Source organism: Hemicordylus capensis, chromosome 6, assembly GCF_027244095.1.
Source record: "Hemicordylus capensis ecotype Gifberg chromosome 6, rHemCap1.1.pri, whole genome shotgun sequence".
NCBI lineage: Eukaryota > Metazoa > Chordata > Lepidosauria > Squamata > Cordylidae > Hemicordylus > Hemicordylus capensis.
In genome coordinates, this window is record NC_069662.1 from 39,665,568 (window position 1) to 39,678,832 (window position 13,265).

Genomic DNA, 13,265 nt, shown 5'->3' on the forward strand with positions numbered 1-13,265 from the left:
ATTTGAACTCGCAGTAAATCCGTAGTAAAGCCTGCTGTCTGGGAAAGCTCCAGATGAGAAATAATCACAGCTAGTGTGTTCCTCTCTCTCTCTCTCTCTCTCTCTCTCTCTCTCTCTCTCTCTCTCTCTCTCTCTCTCACACACACACACACACACACACACACACATGCACGCCAGAGAGCACTGAATCCAAGCCAGGCCCTGACAAGTTCCTTTGTTATAAATTCAATCTACCTTTCAAAATACATGGAGTGTCCTAAGTTAATAGGGGATGGAGATGGAGTAGATTCTATCAGGGTATCTTCTAGCCCTAACGCAAAAGCAGGCATGACTGCCTCTTCCCTGAAGCCTCAATGGATCCTCCTAGTTATGGTCCTACACAAAATAAAGCCATACCCAAAATATTTTAAGATGCAGCCTTAAAGTTGTTGCTTCTAAGCTACCCAGACATATGCAACCCACATGGTTCTTCTTCCTTGGAATACGACTTGGAGGCTGCTGGCTTAGATCAAGTGCCTCTTTAGGGCGAAGGTGCAAAGGATGGGGGAGGAACTGGGAGCCGGGGGAGGGGGCGAGGCTGAGAGACCAGCATCTAGTTAGCAAAGAGGAGCTTTAGAATGTGGGGTCCTTCACTGAGATCCGCAAGCAGTAGCAGGAAGGGAGACACAGCTACGCTAAGCAAGGAACTGCTGGATTAGAAAACAGAGCAGATTGTGTGCAGCTAAACTGATCTCCCCCTGCCGCCACCCCCACCCTCTCTTTCCCTGCAATATTTGCATTTCCTGGAACACACACAGCAGATTCCCTGGAGACATCCATTTTGACAACTGGGGGAGATTTAGGGGCTAGCTATGCTGCATTACTAGAACCTCAGAACTGTTGTTTTTTTAAAAAGCAGCTGGGGAGAGGAATTGAGGGTGGAGAGGCAGCAGTGGGAAGGGAATCCTTTCCCCACCTGCCACTTCCCTTTCCAAATCCACACTCAATGGACTTGACTCACTTCCCCCTTAATACGAGGTTCACTTCCCCCTTAGTATGAGGTTCAGCTGCTTGTTTGCACATACCAAAGAGATAACCCCTTAGGAGTTAAAGCCTCCTGAAGGTCATCACACTGTTGCCACAGTGTTTGTCTTTCTAAAGAAGGGATGGGATGAACCCAGGATGAAAAGACTATTGTCACTGTCCAACACAACTACTCTGTAGGCTTGTTCACACAACCCATTTGAGTTGGGTAGGAACCCAGGTGAGATGTTGAGGCAGGTCTCACGATCACAGAGACCCGACTCCATAGGGTTTGTGGAGAGAATGGGCTAAGCCCGCTTTCCCCACAGACAAGCAGGGCGTCAGCCCTGAGTGGCCAGGTCGGCCACCCACACAACTGCCGGGTCCGTGACGGAGCCGGTGGGGGCTCAAAGAATCTGGGGCTGTGCAGCCCCTGGAAGGGCAGGGCATTCTCGAGAGACCCCCGAGCCAGGAGGCTGATTTTGAGCACTCACTCCACAAACCCGGTTTAAGGGGAGGGTTACTTGAGCGGGTTACCTGCTCTGGAACCACCAGGCTCTCAGCCAAGCCAAGTGGTTCACATGGACTGCAAAAATCAGGCTAGGCTCCCTTAGCCTGATTTTTGCACTCCGTGTGAATAGCCTTGTTATCTTGTATGCAACACACCAGCATCATCTCAGCCTGGCTACCCAGCCTGCACACGAGCATGGCTGCCAAAGGCTTCATCCATCATTAAGAGATGAAGTGAACAAGAAGCACCTTTTTTTCTTTTCTTTTTTTGGTCAGTCAAAAAGCTGTTGTCAGGGCCTGATGCAGATTGGGAACTTTCAAACTTCCATATTCTTCACAATAATCCTTTGGGTTTGGAAACTGCTCCAGTTTCTGACTGTTAGCTCTATAAGCGCTTAACACTTTCCCTTGTGCTATTTTCTCAGAAAAAAATCACCCTCCATGCAGCTCTTTGCCCCTGAAGCAGCTATTTGATTTTTAGAAGGGGAAAAAGAAAAGGGTCTTAATTCTCTCCACCCTCTTTGCAGGTTTTGGTCCTGTTCTGGAGCAGACACACACTCTGGTGGTTACATTTAGACACCCCTGCCCCACAAGAGGCACTTTACTTCCTGTTTTAAGCCTCTCTTTTAATATCAAGCTTATCTTTGGCCCAGAAGCAGAGAGAGAAGATGGGTATACACAACTGAAAACAAAAATGGAGGGTTCAAGTTGAGGATTGAAAACTGGGTTCTCAGTTTGAAAAAATTCAAGAATCCTGACTTAGGAGTGTACAGCAATATTAAAAGAGCCATTGGAGTCAGGCTAAATTAAAACATGTGTCCTGGAGGAACCAGGAACAAGTTAAGGGCAACTCTCAGTGAGAGTCTCTCACTTCCTGCCTGGCTTTGTAGAGTAGTAGACACAAGCTGAGAGAGCTCTCTAAATAATTTTGCTTTAAATAAATACAAGGTTTGTTTGGAAAAACATTGTCTGCATTCACATGTAACATGAAACCTGAGGTTGGCGAACTCGCAGTTTCGGTTTTAAACTGTAAATTGCATTGCAGACGTTCATCCAACCGCAGTCTGCCAACCTCCGGTTACAGGAGAGGGGAGCCCCTCCCTGCTGCTCGGCTGCCCAGGCCGATCCCAGCAAACTCCACAACCAGACTGTGGGCAAAACGTCAGTACGTCAGCAAAGCAGCCGTGATTGGCCTTGATCTTGAAGGGGGCGTGCCGAGTGCGATTGTGTGTTTTTGGAAGCTCAGTCCGCCCATCCTCAGCATGGAAAGGGCATTTAAATCCCTTTAAATGCCATGCCATGCCAGTGCTAGGAGGGGATATGTATACGAGGAAGGGCAAAGGATCCTGGTGGGATCCTAGGATGGTCCTGCGAGGGATCACCCCGGTAAAGCAGTCCATGCAGACCAAGCCACACTCCTGCTCCCCTGGCAGCTTGCTGCCGCTGGACCAGCAATCCAATGAGAGGGCCAGTCTGCTGCGGACATCAGTGGGGTTATAAAGCCTGGGTCTTCCGTCGGACTTGACTCTCACCAGTTGAGCTTAACCCATCAATGGGGCCCCCACTTGTGTGAGGGCCCCACTCTCTCTGGTAAATGATTACACTTTTGCACTGCAACCCTCTTCTCCTCTGGGAAGCATTGCATGCACCCAAAGGAGATTTTGATGTTCCATGTGTCAGAGCCTTGCTGCATGTGCGGACGGGGGGAACACTGGGTGTGAGGATGGAGCTTTACTCCCATTCAAAATTTCCTGGTCTGGTCCAGCGTTGTGCCATTTGCAGAACTGCCGGTATGGGGAATCACAGGAGAGCGGAGCCCCGATTTCCAGCGGCCCCAGGAGAGCAGGGGTCACTGTTTGGGGGCACAAGAAAGGGTACACATGTACACATGGGCTGACAGGCTGGCAGGGGGCACACTTTGACAGCTTTTTGGCGGCAGCCACCAAGACAGGAAGAGCAGTCACCAGGGTACCCATCCCCACAACTTTCCTCCATAGAGCAGCCTGGCTTGATATAGAACCCTAATGGTTTGACATTCTTGTGTGAGAGAGCTGGATGTGGAAGAAGGGGTTTTGTGACAGACACCCCTTTCCCCACAGACAGGTCTTCTCATGAGTTTCAAGGGGGAGTCCCAATGGCCTGGCACTCTCTTGAGCAAGCGTGGTTTGCCCCGGGTCAGCATCCATCCTCATTGCATATGAGGAATTGCTCTTTTCACTGGAAAAGTGCTGATTCTGATGCCTGGCCCTGCTCATGAGTAAGCCTAGGGAGCGCAAACGTCCCCAAAGGGGAAAGGGCTGGGGCCCCCTTCCCTAACTTCTTTGCTAAAAATAAAAATAGAAATTGGCTGTTCAATTGGTCAGGGCTGCCTTTTAAACCCAATCATGGGTACCCCACCCCCAGCCATATGTTCCCATCCCGGTGCTATGATGGGGTGCCCTGCTTATGTTGCCAGTTGCAAATGTTTGTGCTGGTGTGTATACATTGTTGTCACTTTATTCTTGGGGAATGAAGCACTTTAATGCCTGCCCTGTCATCCTGTCCCCGTCCCCTCCTGCTTGCCAGGAGTGGAGAGCAAGGGACAGAGTGGGGAGGGGGAATGCCCCTATGTGACTGTGCCACTTGACAGGCTGACAAGCTTGGGATGGGATGTCTTGGGATGGGATGACAAGCTTGGGATGGGAATGCCAGGCTACTGCATTGCTAGAGAGGTGACAGGAGGGGCAGGGCTGGTGCTCAGAGAAGTGGCCAGTGAAGACCACTTTCACTGTCCAAAGGCATGGAGTAGACACAATCCTGGGCAGGTCTGCACCATGGTCTCTATTATTGTGGGTTCAAAAATGGAGCGAAACTGCAGTTATGGCAGCATCCTGGTTCAGACATAATGCTTCGGCATCCAAACCAGAGACCTTGGCGGTGAACCTTGTGCAAACCAAAAGTTCAAATTGGAGTTTGGCAAGCCAAACCACAGGTCCCTTTTGGCTTGAAACCATGGTTCTATGAATTTGGATGTAATGGAGTTCCAACCTCTACCCCGTTTAACTCCAGTTTTGGTGTTACATCTGAATTCGGCCAGAGAGTCTTCCTGCTGATTAAAGGAAGGTAAACCAACAACTGGCAACAGGGAGTGCCTTCTGCCTTCCAAACATTCCAACTTTAAATGATAATCTGGTGGGAGACTCCTCCAGCTTCCCATTGCTGGGGAAGTTAGATCTGTAAGTGCTAGGAGCAGAGCGTTCTTGGGGGTGAATCTGTAATTCTGGGATTCCCTAGCCAGGGAAGATTGCCATGATACATCTCTTGTGGCCAAACTAGACATTGCTCACAATGTGTGTCGTCACCTTGGCAGCACTTCTTGAAGAGGAAGAGCCATGTGGGAGGAAGGGATCAAGAAGAGAGATGCAGCAAGTGGCAGGGATCAAAATCCACCTGCCCTTTCTGTTCCTCTTGCAGCTTCCTCTCTCTCAGCATGTGAAAATGTGTATCTTCCTGCATTTAAACTCCAGGGGAAGACTTGGGAGGAGCAACTGAAATGGCAGGCAGTGCAAGGGATAAGCACCACCTCCTGCTGCTTCTCTTCTCCCTGGTCTCATCCTCCCCCAAAGTGACCTTTTCTCTTTTAAAAGGTCCAGAGCAGTGATGTTACCACAGAATGCATACATTGGCTCTTCATATCAGTCCATGTCGTCCATAGGAGATGCACCCATCCCACCAGGCTTTGAACAGCTGCTTTCAACTATTTAAATAGTTTTGGACAACCCACCTGCTCTTAAAATATTCTGGTTTCTTTTTGTATATTGTTTTGGTTTGGAAAGATGCTGCATTTTACTGCTTTTTCGATTTAATTGCTAGAGTGTGTTCTACCTGTAAACCACCTGGAGCAGGGAGTCTCAACGTTGGGTCCCCAGATGTTATTGGACTTCAGCTCCCATAATCCCCAGCCCCAGTGGCCTTCAGTTGGGGATTATGGGAGTTAAAGTCCAATAACATCTGGGGACCCAACACTGAGAATCCCTGACCTGGAGTGGTCTTGGAGCAGAAGGGCAGCGGCGGAGGAAAAGGTAAGGAACTAAATTGTCTTCCTCATGTTACATGCAAAGCCAGCCTTGGCCAGCCTTGGCTCACACGTCCACTGCCCGTGCCATCTCGAGTCCGCTGTTGTGTGAGTCCACTTTTTCCCCACTGAGTTCGTGAAAACCTCCAGCCTTTGATTGCACTCACCCGCTTGCCTTTGGAATGCTGTGATTGATTCCCACTTTGCTATGGAATGCCTCTTTGAGACTCTATCAAAACCAGGAGCCCCTTTTTAGCTTGGCCTATGAGGCTCCCCTCTGCTTGCCCGCCCCCCTGTAGGTAGGGGACAGGGTCCTTCTCTGCCATGGCCTTCAAAGCAATGGGCCTTCTGCTCTTGTCCCAGCGGCACCAGCAGTCTTTTTCTCCCAGTGGTTGTATGACAATATGCCCCAGGGTGAGGAAAGAGGGAATGTGTGTCTGTGCACACGGGGCAGGGGGTGGAGGGGGGGGGGTCTACTGGCAACATAAAGCAGAAACACGGAAAGGAAAATGCAAGACATCCAATCAGATGGGCTGCATCTGCAAGGTGGGCTGGTAGCCAGCAAAGGTAAATGAAAACTGCTGCTCCCCATTATAACTTTACACAGCCCCCTTTGATAAATGTGTTAGCTCTTAGTGTAAACTCCCTACACAGGTTCTTTGCCTGTCCCGCAGGGACCGTTGGTCCTCTGTGACTCCACAAAGTGATGACCCAAAAAACCAAACAAAAACCAGAAAAACCCACTTCTGAGGCTAAAGATCCATTTCTCTCTGCTCCAAACTAGCCCATGAGGCTACACATTCCCCTCTCCCTCATTAGAAGATGGAAGGGATTCAATCAAGACATCCACACACTCTGCTTTCAGTCTGAACCGAGCTGACATTTCTCCCATTGGCAGTCATGAGCCAAGTGAAAGAGGCAGAAAAAGGCTTATTGCTCTGTAGATGGTCTTTGAGCTTTTCTTTGTGTGTGTGTGTGTGTGTGTGTGTGTGTGTGTGTGTGTGTGTGTTTGTAATGTAGCAGCAAAGCAGATGCTGCCCTACATGACAGCCACTCGGCCACCTCTTCCTCTTGTCTGCCAGCTGGCAGCTATCCTATAGCTGTTCCCTTAGATCAGGGCTGCTCAACTTCAGCCCGCCTCCAGATGTTAGCCTACAACTCCCAGAATCCCTGGGTATTGGCCACTGTGGCTGGTGTTTATGGGAGTTGTAGTCCAAAAACAGCTGGTGGGGGGGGGCTAAGTTGATCAGGCCTGCTGAGTCGGCAGTATAGGAGAAGAATTTATTTATTTATTTATTTATTTAATATACTGCTCTTCCCAAAATAGCTCAGGGTGGGTTGAATGGCAGTTCAGTCCCCACATAGCAGAGCAAAACCAATTGGGTGAGAAAGCAGCTAAGCAAGAGGTCTTGAGACAGTTCTTTAGTATTGAAGAACTACAAGTACTTATTTAAAGAAAAGGTTACAAAGAAATGTGAAAGAGCCTGCAGCTTATTTTAGCTGTAGCTCATGGCTGAAAAGAGAGACCAAAACAAAAATAGCCATCTCTGGAGAGACAAAATGGAGACTAACACCCCAGTGGTCACCATGAGACATTACAGCCGAGAGCGGATGTTGCCACGGTCCTAGCTCCAACAGGAAGCAAGCAACCTCATCCTGCATTTCCTCACCCTCACACTCACTCTCTAGAAATGGCACAACATCCAAGGTCAGGACCAGGAGCTTTTTCAGACGGTGACTTTACCGCAACATTACTCTGGAAGGATGGGTGTGTGTTCACATATTGGCCAGAGTTACCCCCAAATATGTGTGATATTTCAGAGGGCACTTGACACACGGTTCAGGTTTTTCCCTCTGCATCAGAACCTAGCCCAATTTATGCCCGGGGTAAAATAATCCTCTTTTTGCACCCGAGTATCCATTATGCCCCAAACTCACAGTAAAGCCTCACGGTCAACTTGCGGTAAAGCCTGCTGTCGGAAAAGCCTCCCAAAGGGTAAGGCAGGCAATCAAGAATCAAGGGGCAGGAGAGAAGATGAGTTTGGGTCAGTCAGGAGTTGGGAACCAGGTAAGCAGACCAGGATATTACACACAGCCATCGGTCAGAGGCAGAGCCAAGAGACAAGCCAGGCACACCATAAGAACATAAGAACAGCCCTGCTGGATCAGGCTCAAGGCCCATCTAGTCCAGCATCCTGTTTCACACAGTGGCCCACCAGATGCCACTGGAAGCCACAGGCAGGAGTTGAGGGCATGCCCTCTCTCCTGCCATTGCTCCCCTGCAACTGGTACTCAGAGGCACACCCTTGAGGCTGGAGGTGGCCCACAGCCCTCTGACTAGTAGCCATTGATAGACCTCTCCTCCATGAAGTCATCCAAACCCCTCTTAAAGCCATCCAGGTTGTTGGCCGTTACCACATCCTGTGGCAGAGAGTTCCACAAGTGGATCACGCGTTGTGTGAAAAAGTACTTCCGTTTTTTGGTCCTAGACCTCCTGGCAATCAATTTCATGGAGTGACCCCTGGTTCTAGTGTTGTGTGAGAGGGAAAAGATCTCTCTCTCTCCACTTTCTCCATGCCATGCATGATTTTATAGACCTCTATCATGTCTCCACGCAGTCGTCTTTTTTCTAAACTAAAAAGCCCCAGGTGTTGTAGTCTTGCCTCATAAGAAAGGTGCTCTAGGCCTCTGATCATCTTGGTTGCCCTCTTCTGTACCTTCTCCAGTTCAACAATGTCCTTTTTAAGATGTGGTGACGAGAATTGTACGCAGTACTCCAAGTGTGGTCGCACCATAGTTTTGTATAAGGGCATTATAATGTTAGCCATTTTATTTTCAATCCCCTTCCTAATGATCCCTAGCATGGAATTTGCCTTTTTCACAGCTGCCGCACATTGAATAGACACTTTCAACGAGCTGTCAACCACAACCCCAAGATCCCTTTCCTGGTCCGTCACCGACAGCTCAGATCCCATCAGCATATACTTGAAGTTGGGGGTTTTCGTCCCAATGTGCATCACTTTACACTTGCTAACATTGAACCGCATTTGCCATTTTGTCGCCCACTCCCCCAGTTTGGAGAGATCCTTTTGGAGCTGCTCACAATCTGTTTTGGATTTCACTACCCGGAAGAGTTTGGTATCATCTGCAAATTTGGCCATATCGCTGCTTACCCCTGCTTCTAGATCATTTATGAATAAATTAAAAAGCACCGGTCCCAGTACAGATCCCTGGGCGACCCCACTTCTTACTTCCCTCCATTGTGAAAACTCTCCATTTATACCTACAAAAGCCTATACCTACAAAAGCCTTTTATACCTATAAAAGCCAGGGGTCAAGCAAAAGGACTCCATTCCCAGAACTCCTCACATGCCTTCCTATGCACCTTCCAAGATGTCATTAGGGTTTCCCATGGCCCTGCTTCCCTTTAAGGGCCCTCCCTGATGCTGTGAACAGGACTGCTGCATGCGGAGGTAAGTGGTGGAGTGGCCGCCTCCACACAGGGCCAGGTATGATGTGCATGTGATCAGCTTCGATCTCTCGAAGCTGAATCTTTGCAAAGGCCTACCTTGGACTTTTACACACACAAGTTTACTGGGCGGCTTTACTGCAAACTTGAAGTTATCCCACAAAATCAATGCAAATAGTGGATTTTTTTTTACCCTGGATATAAATCGTGCTACACAATAACACGCAGGGGAAAACCCGAATTGTGTGTGAACTCGCAGGGACTTCGGGGTAAATCTGACCGATATGTGAACGCATCCCCTCCATTCCGGAGGAGATGTGAGTTAAAGGGCCTTAAAAGCCCCATGTGACAAACTTCCTGAAGGCTCAAAAGGTTCCTGCAATGCAGCAGGCTGCCACAAGAGGCAGCGACATGACGAGACTCAGCCCAAGTAGAACCGGATATTTCTTCACTACCACCTTTCCCCTCTCCTCCTGCTGAGTCCCTGTGACAGGGACCAGCTGTGGGGCATGTTGTTCCCCAACGAGGCAGGAGGAGGTGGCAACAACCACGTGGCATGCATACAATTATATCCTACACTGCAAACATGCATAGGTTAAAAGGAAAGTTCAAAGCATATTCACAAGGCTATGAGACGCCTTTAAAAAAATATGTGTGTTTGTCTTGACCCTATGGAAAGTAGGCAGGGCAGCTTGGCAAGAGCCAAGCTGCAGGGTAATTAAAGCTGCCCCACGGATATTACAGTTATCTCATGAAAAATGTGGCTATGTGAATCTATTAAAGGAAGTCATACCACATGTGATAAGACTTCTTCCCCACAGTTTCCTAAGAGCAACAATGTTATTGGTTACTTAAAGTATCAAGAAAGCTTGGCAAAAGAACTCCTTGCAAAAGCTCAGCTCCTCTGTAGTATAAGCAACTTGCGTTCTGCACACTTGCATTCTGCACGCGTTCAATCCGATGAAAACCACAATGAGCAAACGCATCAGTTGCAATGATGTGGGTCCACTCTTGCGACAGGGAGAACATTTCTCCTTTAACTGTCAAGTGAAAAAGTCAGACAGAGCCAATGCAAGAGCTTCTGGGTTTAGCTGGAGCACTTTCCAAAAGCTTAGCTTATTTTATCCATCTTGAGTTTCAATAGGCAAACAAGTTCACAGGAATCCACTGCTTGGGGCTCGGAAAAGACAACCAGCCATGAAATTCTGCCTGCAGATTTTGCACCACATTTCTTTAATGCTCAGGCTTTGGGGAGGTGGCAGTGGTGGCAGCATCTGCCAGCTTCTGAGAATCAGCCGTCCACCTCAGAGATCTCACAGATGGGCCAACACCGCCCCAGGATCTTGTAATGTGGGACTAGCTAGTACCCTTTTGGAGCCTGGTTAGGAATTGCGAGGTGGGGGTGGGAGGGCATTCTCTCTAATTGGCCTAGCAGGGATTCCCAACCTTTTCAAAAACAAATGTTTTTCGACCCTTTCTGACGAAAACCTTCAGCTCAGGTCCCCGAAAGGGAGAGAATTTAAATGTTAACGTCATAGCTACTCCAGTCACCAGCTTACACCCAGACTAAATTACTCATGAGTACTCCCCTTAACATAAGACAAGTAAGCTTGTCCCATTGTTTAGGTAAGATTGCTAATGAGTAACCTAGTCTGGATATGAGCCAGTGGCTGCAGCGGCCAGTCTCATAACTGTAACACTTAAGTGTGTGTGTGTGTGTGTGTGTGTGTGTGTGTGTGTGTGTATACACACCAACATACATAAAAACACAAATTTAAGTGTTACAGTTAGAGAGAGAGCCTACTACCAGAGGTGCACCTAGGTAATTTTGGAGCCTGATCCTAAAAGCCTTTTGGGGCCCCACTCTCTGCTGCCGTAATATAAGCATCATCCCTACACACACACACACACACACACACACACACCGTGTCACATGCAACATTTTATACACCACCATTTTAAATGCAGTATTTTCACACCACAATATTTTCAAGGAAAGGAATATGCTCATCCCACTGAACTGCAGATACCACATTTTACATTTACAATCCTGCCAACTCCGCTACACACAGTGGGAGGGAGATTGGGTGGGCTACGGGTGGCCACAGCACTCAGGGGCCACCCTCACCACAGTCATGCTTGGCTGCCCGGGCCAGCACGGACCAGCAGCATGGCACGGCCACCACACCACCCAGAACAGACTAAAGAGGATTGGGGGGGCCCAGGGGGTGTGGAGGCCCTGGACTTATGCCCAGAAGTTCAGGGGCAAGAGTGCCTCTGCCTACTGGCTCACATCCACACTACATCTAGTCAATGGCTCACATCCACATTACATTACTCATAAGCAGTCTTATTGCAATTCATGGGACAAGTTTACTTGTCCTATTAGTTTCCATGTGAATTGATTGATTGATTAAGTGCCGTCAAGTCGGTGTCGACTCTTAGCAACCAAATAGATAGATTCTCTCCAGGATGATCTGTCTTCAACTTGGCCTTTAAGGTTTCTCAGTGGTGCATTCATTGCTGTTGTAATCGAGTCCATCCACCTTGCTCCTGGTTGTCCTCTTCTTCTCCTTCCTTCAACCTTTCCCAGCATTATGGACTTTTCAAGGGAGCTGGGTTTTAGCATAATGTGTCCGAAGCATGATAGTTTGAGCCTGGTCATTTGTGCCTCGAGTGAAAATTCTGGATTTATTTGTTCTATGATCCATTTGTTTGTTTTCCTGGCTGTCCATGGTATCCTCAAAGGTCTTCTCCAGCCCCAAAGTTCAAAAGCATCAATATGTTTTCTATCTTGCTTCTTCAAAATGCAGCTTTTGCATCCATAGAGTATCACAGGGAAAACCATTATCCAAACAATTCTAATCCTTGTAAGTATAGACACGTCACAGCATCTAAATATCCATTCCAAGGACTTCATTGCAACCCTACCAAGTGCTAGTCTGCGGCGTATATTTCTTGACTGCTGAATCCTTTACTGTTCAGTGGGAATACTCAGTGCTAATTTCCTGAAGCCTGTCAGGTTGGGAGAAGAAGGGGTACACTGCAGCATGGGGAGGCAGGGTGGCTCCGAGAACCCATGGGGAGCCCTTCAACTACCCCTACCCTACGGGTACTAGCATAGCAAGGTTGGAGTGGGCCCAGAGACAAGATTTTAAAATGCCCACCCACCCCCCACCACTGAAGCTCAGCTCACAGGGGCGTAGCAAGTTTGCAGTGGGCCCAGAGACGAGATTTTAAAATGGGGCCCCCCCACTCAAAGTCCAGGGCCTCCGCACATCCCAGGCCCCCAAGGGTTTAAGTCTTATATTCCAAAGTAAGTATGCTGCCTGGAAATACATTTCACTGAATACACACACGCACACGTCACAATATATAGTGATATACATTGAGTACTATATATTTGTGCTACTTTTAATGCCTAGAACACACTAGCAACGCTAATTATTAAAATGGCCCCCTCGCTGCAGATTAGCAAAGGAGACTTTCAACCATGCAGGGTGAGCCTATGTTTGTTTTCTCAGAATTCTGAACAAATTCAGTCAAGTTCGATTCCAGGAGGTTTTTCACAGGAGGCTTTTAAAGCCCTTTAACACACATCTCCTCTGGAATGGAGGTGCTGCATTCACATGTTGGCCAGATTGACCCTGAAGTCCCCGCGAGTTATTGGGGAGCAGTTCACACGCAAGAAAAATAAAATAAAATAAAAGCACAAGACATGCTTCACAGTTCTCACTCAGACCTTCTGGGTTGCAAAACAACTTGAACATAAGTGCATTTATAAATGAATGAATGAATGAATAAAATAAATATAATACTGTTTCTTCCAGAAGTTTTTGTAATTTTCTGCCATGAAACAAGCCACTTATTGGACTTTTTAGATAGTTTTTTTTAAGCCAGCAAATTTTCCAAGCTGTTTAAAAATAAATATTCAGAGACTTCTCAGTCCCTCCACCCCGATATCAAAGCCCTATGGCAAGCAGATGCCTATATATGGGGGGGGGGGGAGGAAGGTAACCACAAAAAGGAGTTCACACTCTACCTGGCAAATGCTGGGCTGGGCAGGGCAGCAAGGGGTCTGCTGCAGAGACCAGTGGTGGCCACTCTGGCTGCCTCCTCCTTCCTGGCTGGCTTGGGCCCTACTGGAGTTCAGGCTTCACAGAGGCCTACACGGAGGCCTCCGTGGAAGCCCCGCCCACCCACCGATCAGCTGAGAGGCGGGAGAAAAGG